Raw genomic sequence first — 9,513 nt, forward strand, 5'->3', positions numbered from 1 at the left:
TCATTGACGTAGAAAAGTTTGATTAGCTCCCGTCTTGACGTCGTCCTCGCTCCGACACGGTTTTATTCTTCTAATTTCGCGCCGGTTACTCCGCGACGGCGATTTTTTAATTTTTTAACTTTTATTAAAGAGGAAAAATCTCTTAGAAACAACCGGAACGACGGCCCAGCTAACTGCAGTCGGCGTAATTGTATTGTTGGATCGTTTTAACGTCGCGCTCATTATAAAAATATAAAAGTTCTTCGTACAAGTTGCGAGACAATTTGCAGGGACTAAGACGAGTCACGAGAATAGACTGAGAGAAACAGGAGGAACAGTGGAGTAAATCAAGCGAAGATAAAATCGTACCAAAGAGATATTTAAATCTAAAAAACTATATGTATATTCATTTCATTTTCGCTGTATCAAAGCAAACACGTGGTAATGAAACAAAATAATTATTCATTAGTATATTAAAATAGAAAGGAATATTAAACCATAATTAATTAAGAGGAATATGTTTTTCAGTTAGCCCTAAGCCCTCAAAAGATGCCTGTATAAATTTGACAGCTCTCGGAACATTAGTTTGTGAATTATAGCATTTTGAGTGAAGCAACTTTTGTTATTGTGAACAAAATGGATAAAAAGGAATTTCGTGTTGATAAAATATTTCTTTTTGAAGGAAATAATACGGTTAAAGCAAAAACTTGGCTTGATGCCGAATTTCCGGACACTGGCCCAGGAAAATCAACCATCAAGGATTGGTACGCTAAGTTTAGACGTGGTGAAATGAGCACCGAATGCGGTGAACACAGTGGACGCCCACAAGAGTTTGTTACCGACGAAAACTTTTTAAAAATGCACAAAATGATTTTGAATGACCGTAAATTGAAATTAGATGAAATAGCAGACACTCTAAAAATATCAACTGAGCGTGTACATCATACCATTCACAAATATTTGGGTATGAGAAAGCCCTGTGCAAAGTGGGTGCCGCGCAGGCTCACTTTTGACCAAAAATAACGACGAGTTAATGATTCGGAGCACTGTTTGAAGATGATCAAGCGTAAAAAACGACTTTTGGGTCGATATGTGGTAATGAATGAAACATGGCTCCATCATTTCACTCCAAAGTCCAATCGGCAGTCATCCGAGTGGGCTGCACACGATGAACCCGCTCCAAAGAGTGGAAAAACGCAACAGCAACAGTCGGCAATGTTATGTCGTCTGTATTTTGGAATGCGCATGAAATAATTTTCATTGACTACCTTGAAAAAGGATGGACCATCAATAGCGACTATTACATAGCGTTATTGGACCGTTTGGAGTACGAAATCGCCGAAACCGGCCGCATTTGAAGAAAAAGAAAGTGCTGCTTCACTAAGACAATGCACCGTGTCAAAAATCCATGAATTGCCCTTCTAATTGCTTCCCCATCCACCATGTTCTCCAGATCTGGCCCAGAGTAAACTATTTCCTTTTCTCAGATCTCAAAAGAATGCTCGCCGGGTAGAAATTTTCGTCGAATAAAGAGGTCATCACCGAAACTGAAGCCAATTTTGAAGTAAAGAATTAATCGTACTATAAAAATGGTACCGAAAAGTTGGAGGGTCGCTATAATCAGTGTATCACCCTTGAAGGAAATTATGTTGAATAAATTGTTGTTGAATGTATGGAATGTATGTTGAATATTACTTTATTTAATTAATTATTTTGCCAAAAAAATGTGTTTTACTATGGTAGTCCGGGGACCAGTCAATTGACATGTTAGTCTGTTCAAAGTAATTTTTTACATATATCATCTAAATTTGTGACGTCAAAATGTCGCAATGTTACCGCATCAACTCTGAGTTTTAGTTCAGTTTGGCTTTGATATACTACAAAACTCTAGTTTAAATAAAATAATGAAAAAAATTGATATCAAACCTACATAGTTTATTTATTTTAACATTATAGTATCTAATGCACATATTATCGAATGACTTAAAACTACAATTAAGAACACAGGTATAATAGTTTGTATGTTAAAGTTGTTTTATTATATGTATTATTATATTCACGGGTTATTTTTACCCATTTATATTCTACGTTTTCAACGGTGTATCCCTTCATACTTACATTCGCTAAAAAGAGCTGCATATCCCTAACTTTTCTTAGGATACATCCCAGACTAACAGTTTTCTCTGAAAAAAATGTATTAAATTATATTTATATCCCGCCCCCTTCGTATTTGAACAATTTCTTTTCGATGTATCCTATATTATTTTAATTTTCGCTTTTATTTTTATCGAAATGTGTTGATTTCTTTCATACATAAAATTTCCTTGTCCAGATGTAGAATCATTTGAATTGATTCTTCATTGCCTTGGCTAATCGTTCATTCTATTTTATTGAAGAAATGGCCACATAAACTCTTCTTCTTTTGTATGACCTTTCAATTATATTCGTCATGCTATGAATTTGGTCTATAGTTGACTGTGTTTCTCTGAATCCAAATTGATATGGTGTAATTGTATTTTTATCCTCTATTAGGGACTTGTGGAAGTTTCTGAAATAGTATGGAGACAACCAGCAATAAGGAGATTAAGATTAAGATACTTCATTTAGAGGCTTTTCGAGATTATGTATCATTTCTGTTCTTAAAATGATGCCTTGCCTAACGAAGTTAATGTTTAACATTCAGTTGGCGAATGAAACTAAATATACAATTTACAAAAATATACAAAAACCATCATCAAACGCACTTTTCCCCGGTTAACAGAAGATTTAATATCGTAATCAAATCGAGACGCCTCGAAAACAATCGACAATCGCCGATCACTCGAATTCAGAATTATATCCAGAAACAATTTCCGCTGCCGGTGACAGCACACACGGACACCGAATAACAGATCGGGAAAAAAGCGAAACGGGAGAAGAGGGGGCTCGAGGACGGTGGGAAGCATCGTGAGAACGGGGGGATCGGCAGTCGTCGCGACGTAATTCAATGACGCTAGCGTCAAATCAATTTGTTTTCAATTCCGGACGAAAAAAATTAACTTTGCACGGAACGTGCTTTCGTTCGAGATAATTACCGATATCGAAAAAAATAACAATGCTACGATTGAAGACGCGTCAGGAACATCAAAAGAGTAGACGGGCGATCTGAAAAATGGAGGGAGGAGCGAATATGAAATTGGAATTATTATTGTTACTATTGTCATTTTAATTAATTCGACGACGAAAATCTAATCAAGTGGGCCATCATTCAATGCTATTCTTAAAACAATATTAGGACAAAATTAAAATTTGTTTTACTAAATTTAATGGACCAGTGCTTTCACATCAATATCAATCTCCACAAAAATGTTGTTATAATCTAACAATCTAACCTCTTGATGTAAATGTTTTGCGTTAATTAGTAGACCGAACTTGACATGAACTTATACCAAAGCTTATGAATAACTGCGAGAGGTTTCTTATATAAAACAAATCCAGATATTTATCGGACCAAATCAAACCAACCCATCGTTTTCTTAAAATTACTAAGATCAAAACTTATTTAACACATTATAGTCTAACCACAATTCTAAACGCGCTAAGAAATACCACATAAAATCATCACGACAAAGTGAAAATATCCAGCAATAACTCATCCAAAAACATGCATTTGCCAGGAATATTACTTTTCTTATTTCATTAAAAGAACAAAGCTGCTGGAAATCATCGTTTGCTGGTAAATATAATACAAGAAACATCCTAGTAGACTGTAAAACCTGAAAAAAAGAACCTGTTGAAACCTGGAGAAACAGTTAATACTACATTGATCGAGAAACGGCTACAATACTCAAACACATGATAAGATGATTTTGTAATGACTCCTCCGCATGGACTTTGATTCTGACTCTGACTCTAATTCTTCGATGTGACACGCGCTTGCAGAGCGGCGAAATGATTATCGACACATTTGGTATACATAATTTTAATAAATTCTGTTTAACAACAGCATTTTTCAGCATTTTCGTCTAGACAAAATGTAAAATTTGCTTTTTCGATGTTTTTTTCCATCCCAATAATCGCAAACCAAAGTTGAGAAGAACTAACAAAAATGAATATTTAAATTGCGGACATAAAACATAGAAAAATATAACGGGAACTTAAATGAGTACATTCGCAAGCATATTCTGAACGTCTAAATCACTGGAGGGGCGAGCGAAAATGATGAGTTTTCTGTTCTTCCTTTGGATGTTGAGAAAACTTGTTATGACGTTATTTTTGTAGCGTTCAAGTTAAATATTATTGGTTTAAATGAAAAGTATAGTAAGAGTGTTATTTCCTAAGATGTGAACGTTCAAATAAAATTAATTATTTACCCAAGATTCTACCCCTTCTTCCCGCTTGCTAACAAGAAGGCTTATTCTTTGCATTCCATACTAGTCGGTATGATGATTATCGACACAAATGTGGAAGATCATAGTTTAACCAAGGTGCTATGTTTAACTCCTAATCGTAATTTTAATAGTAAGTTTTTCATTAAAATCTACATCAATAATTGAACTGAAATACATAATATGTGTATATTCACAGGTCATTTACCATAACTTTTCAAACATTGGAATGAACAGTAACTCAGCGTACACGAAAACCAAAATTAGAAATACGTAAAAATATAACTTTTTTGGCAAGCAAATAAATAAAAATAAATGGAGAAATTCAAAAAGATAAAATTATAACAGTTGTTCATCCACAGATGTTTTTGAACACCAAAATGACTAAGTGTATATGTGGTAATATGCCAAGCAAGAATTATTATATATTTTTCAATGATTTTGCTATTTTCTTATTTTAACAGGAACCGTTAGACCATGTATTTATTGGAAAAAGAATATATATAAACAAATTTAACAACAATTCTCAGTGAGATATTTTGTGGTCTTTTTTAAAACGATTCATTGTGTACGACAATCTGAGCAAAGGCAATGTAATAAGAAAAGTAAATAGGTGACGCTCGTTCTGGTATATGAAAAAAATTAATAGGATTGCAAAAGGCAAAAATGAAAAGTTTTGGATGATTCGAATTAAGTACCTAAAAAATATATAAAAAAGGAAGGGCGTTTCATAATCAAAATCGTAAAAGTAATTTTCTATATTCAGTAAATTCAAATAGTGTGTTTTAAATATATTTTGAACCAGTTATTTTTTAATTTATATTTTTCACTTTAGGATATTTAAAGCAATACACAATTAGACAACAAACAATCAATTAAACAAACACATTAATTGAAAAGTCCCCGGCTTACTATAGTAAAACATATTTTTTGGCAAAATTAGTTTTTTTATTCAACATAATTCCCTTCAGGGGTGATACACTGATTACAGCGACCCTCCAAGTTTTCGATACCATTTTGGTAGTACGACTTGTCCTTTGCCTCAAAATAGGCCTCAGTTTCGTCGATGAAATCTTCATTCGACGAAAATTTCTTGCCAGTGAGCATCCTTATGAGATCTGATTACAGGAAATAGTCGCTGGGGGCGCGATCTGGAGAATACGGTGGATTCTTCTTTCTTCTTCTTTCTTTTTCAAGGTAGTTAATGAAAATTGTTCCATGCACATCCCATAATAGAAATGCCATAAACTTGCCAGCCGACTGTTGCGTTTTCCCCCGCTTTGAAAAGGGTTCATTGTGTACAGTCCACTCGGATGACTGTCGATTGGACTTCGGAGTGAAATAATAGAGCCATGCTTCATCCATTGTCACATATCGACGGAAACAATCGGGTTTATTATGCTTAATCATCTTCAAACACTGCTCCGAATCATCAACTCGTCGTTGTTTTTGGTCAAAAGTGAGCTGGCGCGGCACCCACTTTGGACAGCTTCCTCATACCCCAATATTCGTGAATGATATGATGTACATATTCAGTTAATATCTTTAGAGTGTCTGCTGTTTTATTAAATTTTAATTTACGGTCATTCAAAATCATTTTGTGGATGTTTTAAATGTTTTCGTTGGTAACAACCTCTTTTGCGCGTCCACTGCTTTCACCGTCTTCGGTGCTCATTTCACCAGGTCTAACCTTAGCAAACCAATCCTTGAAAACTCGGCATCAAGCCAAGTTCTTGCTTCAACTGTATTTTTCCCTTCAAAAAGCAATATATTATCAACACGCAAAATTCCTTTTTATCAATTTTTTTCACAATAACAAAAGTTGCTTCACTCAAAATGCTATAATTCACAAACTAATAATCCGACAGCTGCCAAATTTATACACGCATCTTCTGCAGCACGTTTGACAAAACGTATTTTTAGAAAAATATATAACATTTATGCAATGATACGGATTTTCAATCAGAAATAAATTATACACTTTCTATATATGCCGGAATCGATGGGATCTTAAATCGAATCTCAAACGGGCGTTAAATATTTACAGATCCCTTTAACATTATCCCCGATGTTTTCCCGATTTCTCTCCGGGTTCCCTAAGTAGGACAACGGCCGATTTCCAGACCGACCATATAGGGACACCGACGTCGACCCGCTTCCGCCACCCCCCTCATCTCCCGATCCGGTCCGCCTCATCTTGAATAATGCATGTCGTCGCGGAGTATTTTTAGCCCCTTTTTCGAACCCCCCGTCGCTTCTCCACCCGACCGATCTGGTCACCGGCGCTGTCCATGTTCGGGACTTGTCCCGCGAGGCTCCTTCCGCTCCGGAAACAATCGAAGCGGACTAGAGTCCGGTTTCGAGACGGGATTTGGCCACGGAAATTATGCTAATGCCTGGGCCCTGGGGCGGCGTATTTTAATTGAATTGCGGAAAAATTGGCCTCGACACTGACGAGTTTTTTCCCCATCAAGGGGAACACCCGTCCCGTTAACCCTTCTCATCATCGAAAACGTTTTTTTTCTTATTACTGAAATAGAGATGGTAAGAAGCAATTCTCAATAGAGGAAAGGGTGGTATAAAATCAGATTGTCAAAAGTGAGTATTAGGGTTTATTTTAACTAGTCTTGGTTTTCTTGATTATTTGGAAACATAGTGAGGTTGTCAATTTGGAACCCTACAGGTTCTATTAATATTCTACCGAGTTCCGAACTACCCGCACCACCTTTATCGTCGTCTTTATCTTGTTTTCTTTTGGTTTTAGTCATGCCGTAAACTCAACTGTAACCAAATCCAAAGTTGAATAGGAAAAGTTGAACCAATACTAATACAATTGAAGCTGTAAAAGCAGTGAGAACAATGTACCATTATGAAATATCCATGTCTCATCTAAATATATAAAGTGATATGATAATTCTTCCTTGATTTTGCTGTATGTTTTTAAAAATTGTATACTTTTAAAGCAATGTCTGGAAGTTCCATTAAACCCCTTCGCGGGTAATCTATACATCACTTAAATCCTATATTACCCAATGAAGTGTATGAAGGGATGTTCTACATCCCTCAAATAGCTGTATATCTTTTAGCTTCTATGGATAGTTTCCAGACTAACACTTTTCACACAACTAATAATACAGTATTTTGTCTCGTTTTAACTAGAATAAAATGAGAAGGAAAATATTATCTGATAATAAAACGAATTTACAAATTGCAGTAGACGATGTTACGAGTCACTTATGATTCGGGACGGAACGAATTTTATACGGACTCGTTACAAGTTACAGCGCCCTCTACGATCTCTTCTTCCTCTTTTCTGCACTAGCTCTTGTATCGACAAAAATCATATATTTAACAGACGATACATTAAACCAATTGATAACTTGATTTCACTGTTATGTTGATAAACTATATGTAATATTTGATCACGCATAAAATCCGCAGTAACTAAACAGCACAATATGTTATAGGTAATTAAATAAAAATAGCACAATTTTAGTGAAAACGAAACAAGACTTGGTTTAACAAAATGATTCAACTACCTGCTGAACTACCTCAATCTAGTTAACCCTTTGAAGCGACATAGTATCGAGTAAAACGTATTCAGATGAAGGGTCTGTGTTTTTACTACTAATAAATGTTATCGTTGCGCGTTTTCCATGAGGGATTCTCCCATTGTGGTGGGTTTTCGAGGTGGATATACGCGCGCCAGCGTCACGAACGCGGAAAAAGGAATGAAAAAAACGAGCACGTCGAGAGAGGGGCTAAAAAAGCGAGATCCGTTCCTGCAGGAGATCGCGCAGCGGGAACGTCCCAGTTTATGATATATTCCGTGTCCACAATTACTGTGCTAGTTGCGGCTGGACGCTTTTGTTAACTTTACATCCCGCCGTCACGGTTTTCCGCTGTTTTTCTTTTGTGGGGAACGCGGTGCTGCCTTATCGCGAATGAATGCAAACTTTCCTGGCTGGCGGTCGTTCGTTAGTCCATTATCAGTCGGCGACGGAGAAGCAGGAACATCCTGACGCCCCGTAGGACTGCTCACGAGGCTTATCTGATTGCGTAAAATTGTTTTCATTCGCCTTGCGTTCAGTCTCATCGTAACTATCACGGGATTTTCATTTATATCCACGTACGAAGTAGAGCAAAAGAACGAGCATGTTTAAAACACGTTTTATTTTATTCATATTTTCAATATTGAGAACACTAAATATTTAATCCAATAGAAGTTTTCGATTTCTATATTATAACCAAAATGTTAGGTTATACGTTCAACTAAAAATTAGTATTAGATTTGAAATATTCCTGGAAAGAGTGATTTTTTTATTATTTAATTATTACATTGTTACACAACATCAGATGGTTTGAATGTTTTAGGCCTGTGTCCTGCTCTGATGGTATCAAAAAGTTGCAATACTTCAATATTCTCATGAAAATGGAGTCTTTCCTCATGCCCCCTTGCAATTCTCTTGATTTCTTGACTGACTGTGGATATCTGAAGATCTCGATGTAGGTAGTCAGTCTTGTAGCATTTGGGTGCGGTCACAATACTTCTCATGACATTGTTCTGAAAAATTTGTATTTGTTTATGTTACCCTTTGCAGAACATCGCCATTATTGAACTCCATATGTCCATATAGATTTCAGCACTTGCTTATATAATAGCAATTTATTATATAGTCATAATTGGGATTTTCTTCCAATTAGCCAATACATTTTGCTATATTTCAATTCCAGTTCTTTTCTTCTCTTCTTTATATGTTCCTTCCGGCAAAGTTGTACATCAAGATTCATTCCGAGATATTTAACGTAGCGTTGTTGCTATATAGAATGATAGTATTATTTAATGTTATTGGTGTTTGTATGGTCTGATTCTAGGTGAACTGCACATGCACAGATTTACTTTAGTTATTTACTTAGTTAGTTTATTTTCCAAGCTTGTGTCCAATTATTTATATTGTCACTTGCCTGTAGTAATTTTCGTGTGGTTTCTTCACTATTGTCTCCAACAGCTATAATCGCAGTACCATCAGTAAATGCAGCCATCATAATATTCTTCATTTGTGGTATATCACAAGTGTAGAGTGGTACCTATAAAGCATTGGTACCAGTACATGTCCTTGTGGTACACCTGCTTTATTTTCTTTGATTGTAGAGTAAGCTTCTTGTT

The sequence above is a fragment of the Rhynchophorus ferrugineus genome, unplaced genomic scaffold (assembly GCF_030347505.1).
Source record: "Rhynchophorus ferrugineus isolate W39M unplaced genomic scaffold, kcgeb_rfMv2 rfM1, whole genome shotgun sequence".
Taxonomy (NCBI): Eukaryota; Metazoa; Arthropoda; class Insecta; order Coleoptera; family Curculionidae; genus Rhynchophorus; species Rhynchophorus ferrugineus.